Raw genomic sequence first — 23467 nt, forward strand, 5'->3', positions numbered from 1 at the left:
GGCATTCTTGCTCGGCGAGAAATACTTAATAAGGAACCTCTCGGCTAACTCTTGCCATGTAGAAATGGAGTTCGGTGGCAATGAGTTCACCAGCACAAGCTCATCCCTCATCGAATATGGGAACGACTTGATCGTAATGCATCTTCGGGTACTTCGGCTAACTTGAAAGAATAGCTCACTTCCATAAATAGTCTTAAGTGAAGATGAGGATCTTTAGTAGGCATTCCACTGAATTGGCTCACAGTCTGAAGCATCTGGAACATGACTGGCTTCAGTTCGAATTGTTGTACCTCGATTTCGGGTCTCTTAATACCCAGATTAAGATTGCTAAATACTGGCACGGTATACTGTCGTAAAGCTCTATCCCTATCATCAGCAATAAGGATACGATTTTGAGTAAGGTTTGTTCTGTTTCCCTGATTCATATTCTCAAAGTTTATCTCTTTGGTCCTTCACTAGTTCGCTAGTCTTCTTCGCTGTCAAAAGGTTCGTTCTATTTCAGGGTCCACAGGGAGTAAGTCGATAATCTGGTCAATACTCATAAACACCTCAAATAATCACAGAAAAATTAAGTAAGTAAAGATTTAAACAGAAAAATTAAATAAACCAAAATTTAAAAACAGATTCACAAATGATGGTTTTTTTAAGACAGTCCCCCGGCAACGGCACCAAAAACTTGGAACGACGAAAATGTGCAAGTGTACACAATCACAACAAGTAATAAAGTGACAAGTAAATATTGAGTTATCGTACCCACAGGGACTGTAAAAAGGAATATTTATGAAATTAATGTTAAAACACTTTAGTGATGGAAAATATTTTTGGTTTAAAGATGATTAAAAACTAAGGGTTAAAAACTAAGTAAAAAAATTTAAAAATAAAAAAGTTCTAATGCACGATTTCAAATAAGGTTTAATCAAGATGATATAATTGTGTTTGATTAATTACATTCCTTTAACTTAGAATTATTAAACTTATGTTTATACTACTACAAACAAATTCACGACAACTCGGTAATTTGCTAACTACTGCTCATACATACTTATTAAATTAATCAATCTCTTGAACATTTTTCAATGTCAATCCAAGCGATTAATCAATCTTCACAAGCATATGAAAGATCAAGTGAGGTAACAGAGTATTTCTACCTTGAAACAGTTTAATCACAATAATCTTGCAAGTTATGCAGGCATATGTATCACCAAATACAATGCTAAATTAACTTTGTCGAAACCAACTTTTATTTTTGGAAAAAAACAAAAATTAGTTGTCGACTTTAAAAAAAATAAAAATTGGGAGTCGCCACCAATCTTTTATTAAGGTGTGATTGGATCACCTAAAAAATAGCTTTGGTCTACGAGTTTTAGAAAAATGGATTCGGGAGTCAGTTACGTACGAGGAAGGATTAGCACCCTCGTAACGCCTAAAAATTGGTACCAAATTGATTAATTAATGTCTTCAAGTCGAGAGTTTAAAAAAAACTATCCTTAGTTAAATGAAATTATTTATTAAGACTTTCTCTTTTTGAAAAGAAAAATATCACACCCAAAGCATTAGGGCACAACATTTTATTCTCTTCAAGATGAGTTGGTCCAAAAAACTCGTATAATAAAATTTAAGAAAATATTTAATTGTTTAAAATTTATGAAGAAATCGCAGCCCAATACGTTAGGGCACGATTCCTTAAAATCCCAAACATTCAATATTTCCTTTATTTTTATTTTTATTTTTAAAATCTTTATCTCGAGAAATCAACGTGTCACATCCAATACGTTAGCACACAACACATTGAATTCCCGATGACAAGTTTTATTTTGTTTGATTAAAGAACAATCCTCGATTGTTAGATTTTACGAAGAAAATCGGAACCCAATACGTTAGGGCTCAATTTTCCTGAAAATCCTAAATACGAATATTATCTTTATTTTGAAAATTTTCCATTTTAAATTAGAATAAAAGATGATGAAATGTGATATTGAATGTGTGTGATAATGTCACAATAACAAGTACAACAATTGTATAGAAATAATACAACCAATAAATAAAAAAATTAACATAAATAAAAATGAGGACATGCAAAGTATCAAATAAATGGGCAAAATAAAATAAAAAACATTCCCTATAAAATATTAACGAAAACATAAATCGATAATCAAATAAAGAATAAACAAGAATATAAAAATAAAAGGTACATAATATATGCATTGCAATTAAAAGACATTCACATAATTTACATATGTAACTTTGGATTAAAATTTATAAAAGCAAAATATATAATGCATTTGTGAAAATAAAATATAATTTATAAAGTAGGCATTAAAAATACATATATTTGAGCAAATAAATATATTCATATATATATAAAAATATAAAAAATTGGTTAAAATATTAATATGTATACATACATATATATACAAATATAAATATATACATTATAAAAAATAATTACATATAAATAAAATAAAATAAAAATAATTACATTATATTAAAAAAATAAATATATGTATGTATATATAAATATGTATAAAAAATACATATATACATATATTTAAAAAAATAATTAAATATGAAAAATAAAAAAATTAATAAAATTAATAAAGAAAATAAAGAAAATAAAAAAGGACTAATTTGCACTGTAAATAAAAAACTGGGGCAAATCTGCAAATAATTGAAGATCGGAGGACCCTATTGAACACGCTAATAATTCAGAGGGGTTGGAAGGGAAATTTTCCCTTCTCCTCTAAAACTGCACCGTTCAAAGAGGACTAAATTGCAATTAGAAACAAATTAAAGGCGAATTTTAAAAATAAAATAAACTTAATTGTAAAAGTATTAAAAGACAGATGGGCTAAAGCGCAATTTACCCCTCCGCTCAAAAACACGCGGATCCTAAGCCGGGTCGGGTCGGAGTCGGGTCGGCATCCCAAAACGACGCCGTTTTGGCATCTGGGGAGGCCTGGTGAAACGACGTCGTTTCACAAGGCTATTTAAGCCAAAAAATTATTCAAAAATTTCATTTTCATTCCCCTTTCAAAAAAAAACTCTCCAAACACTCTCCCTTCCGCAATCGGCCGTCCAAGGGTCCGGCCATCCGTCGGTCGTCGGCCACCGCATCGGTCGCCGATCTCCATCGCCGGCACCACCGTCTGTGGTGGCCGAAAAAGGGGAAAATCTCAGATCCGGTCCCTCCGAGTTCCCTAAACGCAAATCCGGGCTCAAAACCCTCAAAAAAGAAACAGAGACACCTCAAAAACCCAAGAAACATAGGTTATTTCTTCGACCGTCTTTCCTCGAAGACGGCTTCCTCGGCTTCCTCGGCTACTCACGGCGGTCTGGGCTCCAAACATAGGTTATTTCTTTCCTTTTCTTATATATTTTAGTAAAATAAAAATATAAATATAAACACACAAAAAAATAGTAAACCAAAGTAAGCAAAAAATGTAATATAAACCTTTGAATTGATTTTCTGCTTTCTCAATATTGAACTCTGTTTGTATAAGAATAATTGTTTTCTTTTTATTGATTTTTTTCAGATCCTTGTTACAGTATATTTAATGGCTTTTTATTGCCATTCTCAAACAATATAAAGGAATGAATCTGTTGAATGATTTGATTTGCAAATCTTCGTGTTTTCTTTCCATATACTGTTTGCTTCCTTCTTGATGTGCAAGTATGAATATCTCATGGAGATTCGGAGGGCATGGTTGCGGCGTGAAGATTTTGCCCTAGAAACCCTAGGGTTTCTGAATCTTTTTTTGGGCCACAAGTAATTGGGCCACTGTATCTTAGTTTATTTCAATTTGGGCCATATAGGCCCACTTGTAATTTAGACTGTTCTTCTTCATGTAGGCCGGGTAAAATTTAGGTATTACAAACTTCAGCTACCTTAGAAGAATAAACATGCACTGATTAAGTATTGCGTTGATTAATTACAATTTCAATACAATTTAATAATTAATTCATTAGTTATCTAACAATTAATATTGAAAGAATAACTTAGGCATGATTTTACATAATCAAGCATCTTACAGAGGTCTATAACAGCACAAACACAATTTCAATAATTCAAGCAGGCAAAATATAATCAACCCAACACGGATTAAATTCAAGCTAGATTGATTAAAATAACCATTTCAATAGCATAAATATTCATAAACATGTTTGTCAAAACAACAACAAAATTTAAAGAGATAGGGAACAAGAAGTAAATCTGGTGTTTCTCCGTGGCTTGACTGATTTCTCCGTTCTTCGTTCTCCGTTGTCCTCGGCTATTAAAGTGGCTTATGAACACTTTAATTGCTTCCCAAAAATGGCTGATGAGGACCTATTTCCCAAGAGAAGAAATTGACACTTGAATAAAAGGGAAAATGGGAAGGAAAAGTTGAGAGAAAGTGAGAAAGGAGAAGAGAGAATGAGAGTCTGAGGGATGAATTGAATGATCAGCAAGGGGTGGCTTTTATAGCTGATTGTGGCTACTAAAAATAGCAAATTCCATCATCCAAAGAGACCCCCCTTGTCCGGCCACACGCATGGCAAAGTTGAGAGATTCAACTTTGCTAAAAATAGCTTGGGGCAAATCCATAAAGCCACATTTTTTAGAGGGGTTTGAATGCAAGGTTGAAAGTTCTTCAAGGGCTTCTTTGCAATCTTATTCAGTCAGATAAAATACTGATTTGGGTCAGCATATGGACGGTTCTGGGCAGCCCAATTGGTGGCTAGTTCGGTTCACTAGATTCGGTTCAACCAATGCGGTTCAACTGGACCCTTTTTTTCCATAATTAATTAATAATAATTTATTTAGCCCAAATTAAATTGGGAATAAATTAAAATTAATTAACACAAATTTTTGGACCATCTTAGGCTAGAAATATTTTTTTCTCGATGCTTCAAATTGCTTCTCGATTTTATTCTTCGACCATTGTCTGCCGAGCTAATTTTCTCCCTTTGTACGAATCTGTCGAAAATGGTCAAAATTAATCAAAAATTAACTATAAAATTAATTATAATTCATCATGTTCATATTTTTAACATAATTTAATTATTTTATAATATTTAATTATTTTTTGACAAGAATTTAACCGAAATAACATGATTTTAAGTTAAAAAAGGGCATGTAAAAACACATAAATTTTCGTGTTCCAATGGTCAATGACAAACTCAGGATTTAGGTAAATCACACCATGAACGTCACAATTGAATTAATTTGCAAACTAATTCAGAATTAATTCATCTTGCATCCAGTCCAATGTATCATTCTACCAATGAATACATCTATGTCTCTACTCGTAGAGTCAACTGCTCCGATAGCGAAGACTAGCCATCTCCCCAATTGGAATTGTAGACGACATAATAATCCTTCTCAGTATTTGAATCAAATGCTCAATTTAATTCTTTTACAGTATTATAAACTCATTTAGATTATCTACTAGAGTAAGTTGTCTTTCTCACAATGTAAGCGTTCTTTAAAATGTCACTTATCTTCAGTTTGAACTTTAGACAATCAATGAGTTAATATTTGCTTGTAACAATTTTGCTATGTATGCAAAATATAAAACACATATTAGTGAAATGTGAAATTAATTTTATTTATTTATTCATCAAATAAATAGAAAATAGTTACATGTTTACTATAATATGGGCACATTTCCCAATACAGCCAATCTTGCAATTCATGATATGGGCACTTACATAGCATGAGCTTAAAGTGCTTCCAAGCCTCGTATAGTGACTCCTCTTCCAATTGCCTAAAATTTGTAGTATCCATACGAAGTTTCTTTGTTTTACTCGTGGAAAAATATTTTTCCAAGAACTTGCTTGCTAGCTCATCCCACGTGTTGATGGAATCTAACAACTATGAATCTAACCACTTAAATGTTGGCTAGTCGAGACGCCCCGTGGCGCAGCCGAAAAATTATTTCAGTGATCAAACTAGGAATTCATGCACGAGGAACGAATAGAGAAGGAAAGGTTTGAAAATATACCTTTCAAAATATAAAAAATACAAAAGAACCATTGCTGGTTTAATCCATTTCACACACTGCCGATCCAAAGCAGCAATGGAATCGTCCCAGCCTCTATGTAGTCCACCCAGTTTTGAACAAACAAACAAAAACTCTCTCTGAATGTTTCAGGAAGTTTTTTTCGAAAAAAATACGGCTGCTAGACCTAGGTTTCTTTTCCCTTTTGTGGTTAATGTTAGTAACACTCTTTGACCTTAGGGTTTTTATGATTCTCTTTTATTTTAATATCCATATTAAAACCGAAATCACCTTTTTTTAGTGCCAGAAAATATATGGAAAATATCATAATGTAATATCCTTTCCAAAAAGATATTAATTTCCATATATTTTATGTTTGACCGAAATTATTATAACACTTTATTTTAATAATTTTGGTAAATAATACATAATTAATATTTTATATGAATCAAATTCATACATTTATTTTAATTATGTTCTCTATTCTTGTACAAAAAATTTGTACATATATTTTGTTTATTATTTAACTGTCAAATTAAATTAATTCAATAATTAATATAATTCTCGTGAAAATTAAATTTAATGCCAACTGTGTTTAGAATCTGTTCGTTTCAACCATAAGGTGCGACCCTGTAAGCTATTGTAACATTGGTAGTAATACTAGAACACTTCTAACGTTACAAGCAATGAGTGACATCTAGCAATGCATCGTCGCTACCTAGGTTACAAGAAGTCGTGGTTCGACATAACCTTTCTATGATAACCTTTCTATGATAACTTTTCATGTATTATATCATTTTGTCTTTTATATCTCGATTGGACACAAGTCATGGAATAGTCACACTTGCAAAGTCCAATCTCTTCTTGATACCCGAAGTAGACTACAATAAACAAATAAGTGTAATATCTCATATTAACTTATTTGAGCATGGTCATTCATTTCTAGTCTCACTTCATCAAGTGGCCTAAGATATTTCTTCTATTATGTAGGAAGGACAAATTCTATCTGGATCAATCATATCCCACTACATATATTGTGGCATATCCAACATCAATCTTTATAGTACAACCTGTTACAGAAGACGTTTGACTATATCAAAATATACGACTCATTATGTTAAGGCAATGATGATCTCAAGTCTAAAGATCGTATACATAGTTATCACTATGAGTAATGTTGTGACTATTATATAATAATCCAAGAAACATACTCATAGCAGGTCAGTCCAATATGTCGTTCTCTAACATATACACATGTATTGATTTTGACATCCCTATGTCAATGACAACACTTTGCCATCAATTAACTACATATTAGTCTTAATGCATTATTGTTGTCCAAGCCCACAATAATACTTGACTAAGAATAATTATATCATTGACTAAGGACCTTTTAAGAATAATCATATCATTCACGGGACATTATTATAAATTAGTTTATTTTACACACAGAAAGTGAAACTGAAATAATAATGGCAATGTTTTTTTATTAATAAACAAGGTAGAATGAATATGTTATTACAATCATCTCATGATTGGTCTTTAGGAATACTCTAACATTAAACACATCATCAGTAAGAGAGAAAGGGAATAACCGAAGACGAACAATGTCATAGGATACCCCATTATATTTAAAGGTATCACAAATGGTTAGAAATCTCTTAAGATGTTGGATCGGATCCTCATTCATTGACCTTTAAAATTAAATGTTTGCTTATATCATTTGGATTATTTTTAATTTGATTTCAAAGTTGTTAGCATAAATCTTCAGGCGATTAATGCTACCTCGAACAACATCAAGATTGGGCATCGCGTAGTCACGCATGGTATGCTCCTCTTGGGTGGGTGGGTGTGGTGGTGGTTGAATCTTTACTCGTGGATCTTCGATGGTTTGGTCTCTTTGTGGAGGTTGGGCATCTCTCGGATGTTGCACCCTCCTCGCGTATATGGCGAGATATTCCAGTTCCGGCTCAAATGGTAAAACACCATTATCGGTCTCTATCATACAACGCCTCCTACAAGCATAAAAGAGTGAAGTAAATTAACTAAAAATTGAAAATGAAATAAAACAAATAGAAACAAAATCGTATCTATAACCTCGACTTTCATCAATTATCTCCCTAAGTACGCGTAATGGAAATAAAAATAGTTCAATCAAACGTCGATTCCCCAGCAACGACACCAACAACTTGACCGTCTCTCTCTCGATCGCAGAGAGAGATAAACCAACACTTGGGAATTTGAAATAAGATATAAAATTACGGCTTTACTGTAAGTGTGACAGGTCAGTTGTAATATTTATAGTGTTGCAATAGAACACTAGAGTATTCTAAGGATCGAACCCATAACAATCGTGGGTTGAACAATTTCTAAATAACGTCCATGTAAAATAAAGAGTCTAACCAACTAATCACAAAAATATGTATTACGAAAAATCCTATTATTAAAAGAAAATAATCCAATTTACTATTTAGCTAGCAATGACTAAATTGTAAAACATACAAAGTTACAAAATTAATAGTTAAATAAAAATCTGTGGTTGGTTGAAATTGATGTGGTTTACTAATCATTGAATTGGGGATCCAAATTGCTTAAACTCCCAAAATGGTTTCATTTTACCTCTCGGTCTCCACTTTACCAAGTTAGATAAATTAATTTGGATTATCTCTAGATCTCACCAGTTAACCCGGGACTAATGAATTGGTACCCCACAAGATCTCCTCTCAGTCTCACTTGCCTTAATGTTCCCTTAGGTTCATCAATCCATAATTTTTAAGTTCATTCAAATTAGTCCAACTTATTACGATTTAGTACTTCATCTAAAAATCAGCTCACCAAATCTCCATCAACCAACCTTTTTAAAGGTCTAACTACTCATGCTAAAAATAAAGTTAACAACAATGGAAATGAAAAGCAAAGAAGCCATGAAAGTAAAGCTTAAGAAAAATATAAAAGTTGAGATTTTTATACAAAAAATCTAAATGGCATGTAAAGAAAAGAATTTAATAAGAAAATTTAAAGCAATAAACATAAAAGGAGCAAACTTTAACAAATACAAAGTGAAAGAAACTGAAATACATTAAAACAAATCTGAAAATATCTTACAACTAATGTATAGAGACTAAAAATGCAAATAAAACTAAGCCTAAGCTATAGTGGTAACTAACTTAATTAACACTAAGAACAATTAAAATAAGAAGAAAAGTTGATGGGAAATGTAAAATCTATAGCTAAGGGAATGAAAAATAAAAAATCCTAAAAGAAAAGCTAAGAGAAAACATAGAGAAAACTAAGCGTAAACTAAGGTAATGTGGCTTCTTCTCTCTCTTAGCCAATTTTTGGTTGGTATAGAAGGTATTCTAACCCAATTTGTGTGCTCAAAATACCCTTGAATGGGCCTTCACTGATTGGTGTTTCGAGTGGACAAAGACTACCCTTTTTGTCAAATTTTGTCTCCTCACGATATCAATATAACGATACCAAAGAGGAGGATATCGCGATATCTCAGATAGTTTCGAACTTGGGGGTCTTCTTGGAGGGTGGATATCGCGATACCCAAAATGGATATCGCGATACCACTGAAGGGCGGTCTCCAATCTTTGAGTCTGTTGGAGGTATCGTGATTCCAACATTTGGATATCACATAACCCTCTCCTTTGGTGTCATTTTCGCTCATTTTTAACCTCCAACACGTCCCTACGTCACTCAACCACACGTTAAGTCCCCCAATGGCACTATTGGCCAAATTGGGTCTCACAATGAGTAAAAAGAGGCATTTACACTTATTAACTTAAAAATCTAAAAATTATGAAAAACTACAGAAAATACGTTACTTTACTTGAGAATAAGCTCATTCAGTATACTAAGAAAGCCTAATTTGTCGTATCAAATTACGGCAGATTAAGTAGCCCATTATGATGTCCATGTCTATGTTTTGGAAAATAAATTAGATCCCGTTTTTGCAAAAGAATCATACATGTAGAATGGAACATCGTAATATATACAAATTTATGGGGGTGATATCGATTTGTTTATGCTCCTAACAGTGGCGTACAACCTTGGCTCACCCAATGGTCGCTTGGCTTTTATTTCTTTTAATGAGGCATAAAATTCTTGTACAACAGGAATGTTAGTCGAGTCTATTAAGATTTTACAGACTTTGTCCCACCTATGGTATTGAATCAATTCTTGGATTGTATTACTGAGATTCATTGGGGGATTCGAATCCCTTCTCTTGTAGAGGTGTCTTTCCTCTAATTTCAGTAAGGTAATTTTCAAGTTCCTTTTCTCTAAGTATTGTAAATTTATCCCCCATACGAACTCACTATCTGATGTTATATTACGCATATTTTTCTTTGACCGGACTCACAATTTAAAAATTAACGTATGAACAAAGTAGGAATTTAGAATGCCTCACCTCAATTTTTCTTTTACTCAGGCTTGACAACAAGTCAGTCGTCGTGACTGCAATAGGTTTCCCTTGCAATTTGATTGGGTCAAATCAAGCCAGCTATGTATGTGCAAATGAAAAAGTGAGGAAGTAAGAGAAAATTTTCAAGAGATAATGAAAGGGATGTTGATCGGTGGTTAAAAATTAGCTTTGGAGCATTGGTAACTACTAAGGATGATTCATAGAGGGCTTTAGGGCTAAATTAATGTGCTTTTTACACATAATTCAACAAATTACGTGAAAATTCAAAAAAGGAAAGTTACAGGTTTTGATGGTGTGTCGCGACATAAGGTAACACTTTACAACACAAAATTTGCTTCATCCCTCATTTGTTGTCCTCAAGCCTCGATTGGAATGGTATATTCGTCGTGTTAGGTTTCAAAATCTCCGGCTCAGCTATCATTTTGGCTACTTGCTTAATCAACTCTTCAATCTTGTTTTCCTTTAAAAGTTCATCCACAAAGTTTAAAAAATCCTTATCTTCTTGGATGGTGATACTCGGACTGTCAAGTGTTTTACTTGATTGTAAAGTGGCCACGTTCACATGCTCTTTCCCATCCGTGCGAAGATTATTCTCCATATCACTAGGTATGCCTTGGCCAATTTTCTTTTTCATCAAGCTTATCATTTGACTCATTTGTTCATGAAGGATACCAATCCGAGACTTAAGTCGGTCACACTTGGCATAGACTTGTCGAAGATCCATTTTTCATCATTTGCATTTCTCATTATATTATGTCTAGCCTTTGACCACATGCAGTATGGTCATTCCTAATGAGCTTCTCTCGAGATCTTTGTACAGGAGGAGGTTGGTAAGGAGGAGCCGATTGGTTATGCATTGGATTTCTGCCTCCTTGACTACCTCTCCAATTTAAGTTTGCATGATTTTCTAGTTGAGGTTATATGTATTTGAATAAGGGTTTCCACCCCTATTACACAAATAATTTACCTCCTTAGGCTGGCTTTCAGAATATGACCCATAGCCTCGAGCTGACTCCGTTATTAATAGTTTAACAGTCATCTCCAAAAGGTTTAATTTCTCTAAAATTTGTTGATACTTAACCCCCTTTACTAATAGCTTTCACCATTGGTGGTTTTGGGTTGTATGAGAATCTCTCATTAGGTCACATATACAAGTTCATGAACATGTCATTGATTAACTGACAGCCTCGCTCGTATGTGTGGTTCATAAGGGCAACTCCGGATGTGCTGTCCAAACTAGACCTTAGATTACTGTCCAATCTATTGTAAAAAATTTGTATGCAGAGCCACTCTTTCATTCTGTGATGAGGACACTTTCTTAACAGCAACTTAAATCATTCCCAAGCCTCGTAGAAAGTTTTGCCATCCATCTGCTTAAAATTCACAATATCGCGCCTAAGTTGAATAGTTCTGCTGATGGGAAATAATTTTTGTAAAAACTTTTCAGCTAACTCTTCCCATGTAGTTATGGAATCAGGATCCAATGAATCCAACCAATCAGCTTTGTTATCACATAAGGAGAAGGAGAACAATCGAAGACAAACAGTGTTATCAGTTACCCCGTTATACTTGAAGGTATCGCAGAGCTGAAGAAATTGTTTCAACTGTTGGTTCAGGTCCTCCATCATGTTCCCTCTGAATTGTAAGGTGTTTTGGATCATTTGAATTGTACTCATTTTGATCTTGAAATTATTAGCATTAACCGTCGATCTTTCAATGCTACCTCGAACGACTTCTATTGTTGGTAGTGCGTAATCGTGCAACGTCCTTTATTGAACCATCAGCAACTCTCCACGAACTTGTGCTCGTGGTTCAAGTGAATCGTCAAATAAAAGGTTCTCCCGAGGTAAATCAACTACCATGGGTGGATCATTTTGCATCAGTTGACAATTGTGTCTTAACAATCGCTCCAAATCAGAGTGTAGCTCGATTGGAATGCTCCCACTTCAGGTCATATATTGAAATCAAACACAAAGAATAAAAGTTAATGAATAAAAGTTAAAATTGAAAACAGAAAAAAAACCACAAAAATAAAAATAAAATTTGTATCTATAATTTTCAAATTTCCTATTTATCCTACTACTTGCAGAAAATGAAATTAAATCTAATGTCAAAGCCTCCCGGTAGTGGCGCCAACAACTTGACCACCGCAAATATGCAAACGTTTGGACTGGAAATACTGCAACAAAATATATGAAATTAAAATAGCAGTGCCTACAAGTATACGAGTCAAATTGTAATATAGTATTGTACAACGGGATACTAAAAATACTTCGAGGATCGTACCCAAGGAAAGATGGATTAAATCTAAAATTATTTCTACAATAATAGGTCTAAATCGTACCCAATAGAGGATGGGTTAAATCTAAAGTTACGTGTAAAAAAACTTATTTTGCAATAAACTGAATCTAAGTTATAAAAATAAAAAATGCAATAATTAAATACGAAATGACTTAAAAACAAGCTTGTTAAGTGTCGAAAAGTACCTACATTGCCACTACAATTTTTAGCAAATGCCTGACCATGAATTTACTATAACTTTTATTCGAGACCTACACACGAAAACAAACAAATCCATAATTAAATAATGTATACTCATTGATACTAAAGTAACTCAAAATAATAATAAAAATATAAACGACTAGTATTCGACATAAACATAATAATCATTAACCAATTCAACATCAATAACTTTAACATGTATATACCATTAAACCAATAATCCCTTTATTAATTATTCAGATTTATTTCACATGGATACCCATTTACGTAATAAAATTTTTGATGCACGCTTAGGTGTTTGCATCTATTTTCATGGCAACAGTAAGTTTTACGTTTTATCCCTATTGATAGAATCAAATATATTTATACATATCACAAATCAATTTATTAGTTTAACCCTTATTTACTAACTCTGATTAAAGAACGAATACACAATTCAATTAATTTTTAATTGTATTGTCAATTAGTTGTCATAGTTATTTTATCTAATTACCATAATTATCTTTATTTTAACCGATCACATGTTTATAGACTGTTAATTGATAACTAAAACGAGTTTATGATTAAGATAACTATAACAACCAGTTAACAATTATTAATCTTTATTTTAAACCCTTCTTAATTTATCAATACAAGTTTAGTATAACTTTTAAAAGATGAAAAACTATATCCTAGTGTGAATTATAAGATAGTATTCAGTCAAACACGTACATGAGTTCGCTTGGGTCAAATTTTACAAGTGATTTACTTACTAAACTCAAAACGGGCTAAAAACACAATCACCTTCACAATGTTCTGTCAAATTTTCCATTAAGTGCATGGTAAAACTTTAAGCCTGGTCTTCAAAAATTTGATGCTCAATCCGTTTGTTGCAAGATATGCTCATTTTAAGTTCATGTCGTTCAAAACTACTGCTAATTTCATCGTAACCATACAAAAGCGCGATTGAGGCAATCCCCCCCCCCCCCCTCTAACCAAGCGAAGGCCCGTTTCTTGTCTATTGACTCATAGATTACCATTTAAGCTATTCGCGCGAGTTACTATGACTTACTTTTCTTTTCTCCGTTATCTTCAAATCAACCCAGGTCTTAACTACAGTGCATAATTCACTACCAAGGCTTCATTTTCGGTGTTTATAAATTAAATCTCGGTTCTAAGAGCATCTTAATTTACTGTTTCAAACATACACTTGATTTTCCTAGTTAAGATTAAATAAATCCAACTTTTAATTCAAAATTTAAAACAACTACAAAAAGACCGTACACAACAACCAAAACATTAGGATCTGGAAACAGAAAATAATCACAAAAAATATTAATAAATATATACCAGGAGACAGGTAGCGCAGTGCTTTGAAGATAATAACGCACAACGCTGTTTAAAACTGGCTAAAAACAGATTAATTTATGCTTCGGAAACATGAACATCCCTCACTGTTAAATCTGAGAGCGTTCACCAGTAAGAAGCAACTTTAATCTACAATAACTTTAAAATTACTGACAGTACTAGGTTTTCAGAAATGAATTAACTTTGAAAAACAGATCTGGTTCGAATTGAAATTATCAAAATGGCAGAATCCAACTCGTTACAAGCTACAATTCACTGTGAAAAACGCGTAGCATGCAGATTTTTAATGAATCGTTGGAATTGAAGGTGATTTACGCTTTCGTTGACGCGCCCTTCAGGATTCTGATAAAAGCTACTGAAGAACGCAACGCCTATCAAAAGCGACTAAAAAGAAAAGATAGAATTTTGAATAATGGAATATATCAAATAAGGTAGCCCCAGTTGGGTTTACAGGGCAGGTTATGTCATCTGCTTAGCAAGGGTTGGAGCTTTTATAGCGGTGATTGTGTGTTGCGGGACTGAAAACCCTAAATTTAGAATAAAATGACCAAAAAGCCATTGAGATTGAATTTAGCAACAGATCGTTGTATGGGCCTAGAGGTTTTGGGCTCTTAAATAATTGATACAATAGTTGCGAAATGTTAAAAAAAAATAGTGCTCTCACGCAGGACCGTTAGATTAAAAAGCTGACACTCTGCCATTGAACTATAAGGGAGTCCAATTAAAACAAGCTAGACTAAAGCCTACTTTCTTTTCCATTTTCCTCTTGTTTTTTTTGGCTTATCTTAGGTGAGGGAATAAAAATATACAAGCAACAGTTAAATGGTAGATATAAGTGTAATTGTAGTTTATCCAATAAGTAATTATTGCAAAGTTTTTTATTAATTGATTTAAAAAAGAAAAGGCATCACGAATATCACGATTTTAGAAAGGAAATTTTCTCAACCATCAGCCTAGCTAAGACCTTCCCAGAAAAATCTCCAACTTGGGAAATTTTCTTTCAATGAGAAGCTGGATGTTTAACCGTTTGCTTCCGCCCATTCAGAAATCTCCGACCCAAGTTCTTTTATATCTTAGACTGAGACAAGCCAGTTTTTTCATTTTCGTTTTCCTTTATTACAAAGAAAGTAGGGGGCCGGATCCCATTGGATCAGATTGTTTTCCAAAAATTGGGTTGCGGGTCAGCTCAGGATAGGATGGGTTTAATTTTTCTAAATTACTTGGGTTTGAATTAAGGAACAACAAGCTTTACTTCAAGATAATTACCAAAAAAAAATTTTATGTATAATACTAAGTTGTAAACCCATGCGATGCAACAATTAATTATATATAAATATATATTAAATTATTTTAAATTTTAAATATTTTAATGAATGGTATGATAAAATATATAAATAAATTATTCTTTAAAAATTAAGATACTTTCCATAAAAATTTTAATTTAAGTTACTAAGAAAGTATGGAAAAAATTGAAAGTTAGTTATTATAAATTAAAGTGTGTTCTTATTAGAATAAGTGTAATTTGATTAGTAAACGCTATAAACGAGTTATCCTTTATAGTAAAAATAACATATTAAAAATATATAAGATTAAAATGGCAATGTCCGCAAGTGCACAAAGTTAAATTGTAATATAGTATAGTTTACAATAAAACATTTGGAAGTATTCAAGATCATACTTGAGGAGGATGGAATAAATTTATAAAAATCTTTTTACAATAATAAGTCTAAATAGTATTAATTAAATCCTACATTACGATAAACCATAAAATAGAGTAATAAGAGAATTTAAATAACTAAAACAAATAAACAAGAAAAATAACAAACGACTAAAATTAATAAACCAATCAAGAAAATTAACTCATTTTACGGTTTATAATTAATTTTGAATTAGGATTCTAGAGTGGATTAGCTATCGATTAACCACTTATTACCTCTTAGTCTCTAACTAATTAATCAATTGGTTGATACTCGCTTATCTCTCGACCTCATTTTCTCAACCAGGGTAAAGTACAATTTACTCGGGTTGTCAAGCCTGAGGTTTAAGAATACGTATTTATACCAACTAATCCTCTCAGGAAACCCTAAATCCCCTATTAATCACATCCTCATCCACTCATTGATCTCCCCTAAGAGATTTAGCCACTCATATTATTCATAATCTCTATCACAATTGAATAAATCGTGTAAAGAACACGATTGAATTGCGAGATTAAAATAATCGTGGACTAATATTGAATGGAGAACGGAGTAGCAAATTTATTGATTGGAATAATGAAATATGTTGAATTCAAAGAATAAATAAACTAAAATACTATAATAAAATAAAATAACTCTTGGATCGAAACCAATTCCAAAAGGAAAACAAATAGTTAAGAAAAGCTGAAAGAAAGCTAATCTAATCCTACTCCTACACTACTAGGGTTTTTGAGTGTGTCTAAGACAACTTCGTTACATCAAACCCCTAAGGTCTTATTTATAGAAGTGTTGGCAGCCCAAATTAGGTTTTCGTCAAGTCCTAGGGCTTCGTATAAAGTCGATTGTGCAGACAACTTGGCATCCTTGGGCATCACGTCAACCTATGTCATTGCATTGCCCTTGCATGGTGCGACACGACATAAATTTTTTGCCTTCTTGATTCTGTTTCATGCTTTGGCGACTCAAAAACTTGTGCATCACTCGTCCCTTGCTTTCACATCAATTGGGCCTATAGGTCTTCATCCTACATACTCAATTTAATATATTAGAACTACTTAAGGCCTATATAGGTCTAATGGGTCACAACACTGTGTCAAAAAATACTTATTTTACTAATATTTAATTCTAAGTACTAAATATCAAAAGCATAATATAAAATACTAAATTGCATTAGATGTGATGAATTAATTTATGTCAAAATTAATTGTTTTTAAAAGTTATTTTGTTTATTTATGTATATATATGCACAAATCTTAGTAAATGATATAGTAAAAAATTATTTCATGTAATTGTAGGACATGTGTAATATTAGAAACGATATTTTATGGTTTATGTTTGAAATTTATAACTTCTCTAATATTATTTTCAAGATTCAATTTATGATTCTTTTAAAAGTATCATTGCACCTAATAGTTGTTAGTTAATAATGGAAATAATATTACTATATAAAATAATATTTTCTTAATTATTTGTACAACTATGAAAACATAGTTTACATTTTAAATTATACATGTAATGTTTTAATATTTTAATGAACGAAATAATATGAATTTTATGTTGATACATTTTCTTATCATAATAATCAAATAAATATTTACATTTAAATCTAAGACTTTTGTTGAATTAATTTAAAATAATACTGTCTCTAATTTGTTTTAATTACTTAATGCAAATTATATTATAAGTACTAAAACATATTTATAAATCAATGTATCTTTTCCAAAGTTATTTAATTTGTGGGAAAAAAATAATATTTGTTATTTACTTACAGTAGAGTGAAACAATAAATTCAAATTAAAATTGTAAGTATTTACTTCTGTTTAATATAAATTAGGACGACTGTTTTAGTAATTATTACAATCAAATGTCCTTTATAAATTTAGTAAAAAAAACATGGGAGGCCGTCAGTTTAATTATCCCATTTAGAAAATGATTAAATTGAAAATTAAATATTACTTTTAAGTTACTAGTGTAATAGCATGAATAAAAGTTTATTTAACACATATATTTTTAAACAGTTAAACATAAAATAAAGAATAATTAATACAAATTTAAACATACAATTAGAAAAATGAACAAAAACACTTGTAAAAAGTAAAATCTCTTCAAAATAAACGAAAAGTTGTTCTTCTCTTCATCATAACCAAGTCATGTGAGTGACTAAATATTATTGCTTGTGGTTAATTTATGGCTAACCAATTATTAAAACATGTGAAAGAAAATTACTCCAATCAAACTCAGTATAAACGTGTTATTTAAATGTGCGGAACAACTTATAATCAATTTCCAAAACACAAAAGTCCAAGTCTGCTGATTAGGTACGTTTCTTTCATCTTCTATTCTGGCACGGTTTCCTTTGGGTATTTTGCTGTTTTCCAGCGGTGATTCTCTTTTGTATGGTTTGTTCTCTTGTGGATTTCGAAAATGTGGGCATGCGATGGGTAGTAGTGGTGATAATGGTGCGATGTAAAGGGATTTGGCAGGGCTTTGGCTTAACGGTGGCGATGTGGAGGGCGGACGGTGGATTTGGGTGATTCAAACAATGCGCATGTGGAAGAATTTTGTATGGTAGCCAGTTTTCTAATCGCCAGCGTGATTCATTTTCAAGCCATGAAGACAACTCTTACCAATCTCTAGCACCCTCATGGTGGTGTCACAATTTTTGATTTGGGGGACAAGAGGTTTCTGTTTCGATTTTACTATAAAATTGACTTTGACATATTTTTGGAGGGGAGTCTCTAGACCTTCAATGGTCATTTGTTGGTTTTTCATCGCCTGCGTAAGGGGGATGATCATTTGATAGTTTCATTGATTTTTATTGATTTCCCAGTTCAGGTCAACGATTTGTCGCCCGGTTTGATTTCGGAAGCCATGGCGTGAAAATTCAAAAATTTTCTTGGAACATTCTTAGACTATGATATGAATGTGATGGGTACTGACTATAAGGGTTTCCTGTGGATCAGGGTTTGGATTGACATCAGGGGACCGTTGAAGCGAAGAAAGAAAATTATTTTGTCTCAAACTCCCAGTTTCTATGCTCGGTTTCAATATGATTGATTATTTGTCTTCTGTTTTCTATGTGGTCAACTGGGCCACTCAAAAAGGTTTTGTCCTATTCGCATAATTCATGGGAAAAAAGACCTACCTCTTGAATGGGATCTGTCGATTAAGGCTGTCCCTAGGAAGGCTACGGTAGGGACAAGTTGTTAGATTCGAGAGGAGGGTGTTGTTTTCTAGATGGATAATGTGCAGCAATCTTTCCATAGTGATTTGGTGATTACTTAGGCAATCATACATGGTTTCTTCTGCAATAGTACGTTGGCAAACCCTATGGACATTATTTTAGGGTTACATTTAGAGGGCGCCCGAATTGTGTTCCTACGGGTAAGGAGAATGACAACCCGAACCTCGGCTTTCCAAAAGAGGATTATCCTGTGGAAGTTAGAGATGGGAAAAATGATCCCGTCAATATGGGGTTCCTTTGGTTTTTGTGGAAATGGATTCTGAGGAACCTTCTGATGAGTGTGTTATCGTTCATGATTTTGGAATATCGACTGGCTCTGTTGGGCAAAGTAGTCAGACGCTATGAAAATTTTAAGTTGGAATGTCTAAGGGTTGGAGAACTATCTGGCAATACAATGCCTTCGACATATGTTGAAGGATTTCAACCCAAGTGTGGTGTTTTTCATTGAGACAAATATTCAGAGTAGTCGGATGGAAAAGGTTTGTAGGGGTTTGGGCTTTTCTTGTGGTATCGAAGTTAGTAGTGATGGTTTGCGATGAGGTTTGGCTTTATGTTGGAAGGAGACATACGCAATTCTATTGTGTAGTTTTTCTTCTAGTCACATTGATTTGCTAATGAATGATGATTCTAAAGGTAATCATTGGAGGTTCACCGGGTTTTATGGTTCATCGATTAAAAGTCAACGTTCGAAATCGTGGGATCTTTTGAGACACTTAGCAGCTAATGGCGACTACCCTTGGCTTGTTATGGGTGATTTTAATGAAGTTCTATTTTTTTATGAAAAAAATGAGGTGTCTTCAGGATGGTAGGCTTATAGATTCTTTTCGCGATGTGCTTGAGGACACTAAGTTATTTAGTTTGGGGTATACTTGACATTAGTATACGTGAGAGAGGGGTAAACTCCCTCAGAATAATATTCGAGAGTGACTTGATAGGGTGTAGCTTAGTTGGTGTGGAGGAATTTGTTTTCAGATTACAGACTCACTCACCATGTGTATTCCATCTCAGATCATTTCCCACTTTTTCTTGACATGATTGCTACATTTATGATGGGGTTTAAGACTCGAAAATTTAGGTTTGAGGCCTCTTGCCTATTGGAAGAGACTTGCGAGGTTGACGTTTGACATCTTTGGGAGGCTTCAGTTGGCACTGTTCCTGATCGTCTTCATTCGATGAGTAAGGGGCTTTTGGTATGGGCTCGGAGAGTTTGGGGCGAGTCCACAACGTACATGCACCATTTGCAGGAGCATCTTCATGCTCTTACGAATATATCTTTGATGATGATGCTCTTGAAGTGTGGTGCTGGCTAAGATGCATATTGATATTGAGATTGATAAAACTGAGAGATATTGGGAGTAGCAGGCTTGAAAAATATGGTTGCATCATAGGGACTGTAATACATCGTTCTTTCATATCATTGCAACGCAACGATAATGCACCAACACTTTGCACAGTATTGAGGATGCTACTGGAATATGGTTGAGGGGGAAAGGGAGATTGTTAGATTGGCATGCCAATATTTTACGGATTTGTTTATGACTCAAGATCGGGGGGACATAAGCCAATTATTATATGGTATCTCAATTCGTGTTATTGATGACATGAGCACCTACTTGTATGATGCTTTCACCATAGAAGAGGTTTTAATGGCTGTCCGGGGGTTGAGGTCTTCTAAGGCTATGGGTTGTGATAGGTTGCTCGCTTTATTTTATTAGAAATTCTAGCATATCATGGGTACGAATGTTTGCGATTGTTATTTACACATCCTTAATGATGGTGGTTCCCTTTTTGAGATTAATGACACCAACATTTTCTCATCCCAAACCAACATGATCTTCAAAATATGACACATTTTCAGCCAATCAACATATGTAATGTTTTGTTTAAGATTATTTCTAAAGTGCTTGTGAATAGATTATAGAAGATTATGCCTCATTGTATTGACGAGGGGTAGAGCTCCTTTGTTTTGGGCCCATTGATCACTATTAATGCCATTGTTGCTTTTGAATTATTGAATTCCTTTAAAAAGAAATGGAGGGGCCTTCGGGGTAATTTTGCTTTAAAGTTAGATATGAGTAAGGCTTACGATAGAGTAAAGTGACAGTTAGTGCAGGCAATTGTGATCAGGTTGGGTTTCGAGTTGTTGCGTTGAGTTGATTATGCGATGTGTCCGGAATGTCAGATATTTAGTCATTGTGAATGGTGAGGCTAGAAGATCCATTATCCCTTCTCATGGCCTTCGTCAGGGAGACCCTCTGAGTTCTTTATTGTTTTTATTTTGTAGCGAAGGGTAGGGTGGCATGTAATGATGGCCTTTTGACAGGTGTACAAGTAAGTCAGGGGGTCTTCAGGTTTCCCACTTATTCTTTGTAGATGACGGTTTGATATTTGGCATGTCTTTTATCGAGGGGGCAAATAATGTAGTGGCCATCCTACAGGAATATGAGTGGTGTTTCGGGAAGCAAATCAATTTTGCCAAATCCCTTGTTTATTTTAGTTTGAACGTTAACCATGGTATGCGTGCTACTATTAAGGGAGTGTTGGGTGTTTGCAATACTACAGATCCTAGAAATTATTTGGGGTTGCTTGTCGTTGTTGGGAGTAACAAAAAGTGTGTGTTTCGGGATATTAAAGATCACTTTTTTGGAAAAATTGGCAATTGGTATAATCGGTGCCTCTCGTAGGGTGGTAAGGTCATATTAATTAAATCAATCTTACAAGCTATTCCGTTATATTTGATGTTCTACTTTTTACTTCCCAATTCTTTTTACAAAGATCTAGAGGCGTTAATGTATCGGTATTGGTGGGGAAAGTCAGCCTCGAGGAGTGGGATTCATTGGTGTTCTTGGAAGGGTTTGTGTGCTTTGAAAGAGGTCGATAGGCTCGGGTTCCGAAATCTCTCGAAGGTTACTATTACCCCATGTTTTCTTTTTTTTTTCAAGGGGAGATCGATAACTAGAAATATAGGGATGAGGCTAAGCTACCAATATGAGCATAGGCTGAATAGGAGGCAGAGGTGGAGGCAGAGTTGGGGCTAGAGTTGGAGGAGTTGTAGCAGCTCTCATAAACTGCTGAAGCAACTGATTTAAAGTTTAGAAGAATGCCTCATGAGTCGACATTTCTTCCCTAAGCTGAATTTGTTCTAGTTAAACTCATACACTTATACTGGATTCAGGTATTTGATTTTTCCTGTCTTCACTAGCAGGCCCCAAATTTACGGGCTCTTCTGGCTCATTTCGAGCTCAAAGTAATGGTCTATTGCCTCTTCAATTTGCATTGAAGGCTCTATTCTTTCACTCTTCATCAGTTGTTTCTCGAGAATTGTTCGAAATTTTTCAATCTATAATTCACAAATTAAACTTCATTAGTAAAAATCTCATCTCATCACATTGTTATCTCCTATACGGCATCTACTTCTAGACTTATTTTCGACCCAAGAATAAAAAATCTTAGGCTCTGATGCCACCAAATGTAACACTCTTTACTTAACCCGATCGTTGAGTCAAGGTACTGGAAAGTCACATTCGTTGCCGAAGCAACTTCGATCACTCCAAATCAATTTAATTTTTTTTTTCAAGTTGTTAAGCTTAAAATACAATTAACATATGATTCAAATAATTATTCAAGCTTAAAATGAGCTTATGAAAGCTCTCAAGGTGATTGGAGGTTGTTTAGGGACCAAATTGTAAAGTCTAAAATATTGCTCATCATGACTTCATGAAATTTCATGTCATGATGTCACTCTCTGACTTGAGCTTGTTGCAACTTCATAGAGCCTGATGTCGCGACCTCAATCCTGTCACCTTAAGACTTAGGCAAATTTTTGGCTCCCTAACACTTAGGAAAACATCTAAATAATATATAAAATCCATGTCAACCATTAACCATTCAAACATACCAATTTCCAACCTTAGAATAACTCATAATCCAATTCAATTTCTAACATACCAAACCAATTTGCATGATTTACATAAGGAACTAAAAGCACCAAAGCTTTCATTGAAATCATCCATAACATTTCCAACCTATCTCTAAGTAGATGCCAAAAACTAAAGTCTAAAAATTTAAGATACTCTTTTCAAGGCTTGATTTCGTGATGAGATGAGTTGGATGTTAGCTTCTCCTCTAGAGCTTCAAAACGAGACCACACTTAAATGTTTGAAAAGAAACGCGTTAAGTTCACAAGAGCTTAGTAAGTATATCAAGAATTAGACAAAACATTTAAAATTGGTTCCTTACATATACACATATAAACATATATATAACT

At 33.5% G+C, this 23467-nt stretch overlaps 1 long non-coding RNA gene and 2 other non-coding genes across 3 annotated transcripts; 1 reads left to right on the top strand and 2 right to left on the bottom strand.

Moving 5' to 3' along the window:
• Nucleotides 1–10590: 10590 nt before the first annotated feature.
• Nucleotides 10591–14739, bottom strand: LOC128042482 (uncharacterized). Its single transcript, XR_008198022.1, has 2 exons — nt 12897–14739; nt 10591–12354 (listed from the first exon to the last, which is right to left on the bottom strand). It is a non-coding gene; the product is annotated as an uncharacterized LOC128042482 (long non-coding RNA).
• LOC128033084 (small nucleolar RNA R71) lies at nt 11707–11813 on the top strand. The gene has a single exon (XR_008189424.1). It is a non-coding gene; the product is annotated as a small nucleolar RNA R71 (small nucleolar RNA).
• Nucleotides 14234–14382, bottom strand: LOC128033527 (small nucleolar RNA snoR137). Its single transcript, XR_008189562.1, has one exon. It is a non-coding gene; the product is annotated as a small nucleolar RNA snoR137 (small nucleolar RNA).
• Nucleotides 14740–23467: the final 8728 nt, after the last annotated feature.

This window comes from Gossypium raimondii, chromosome 1 (genome assembly GCF_025698545.1).
Source record: "Gossypium raimondii isolate GPD5lz chromosome 1, ASM2569854v1, whole genome shotgun sequence".
Classification (NCBI taxonomy): Eukaryota; Viridiplantae; Streptophyta; class Magnoliopsida; order Malvales; family Malvaceae; genus Gossypium; species Gossypium raimondii.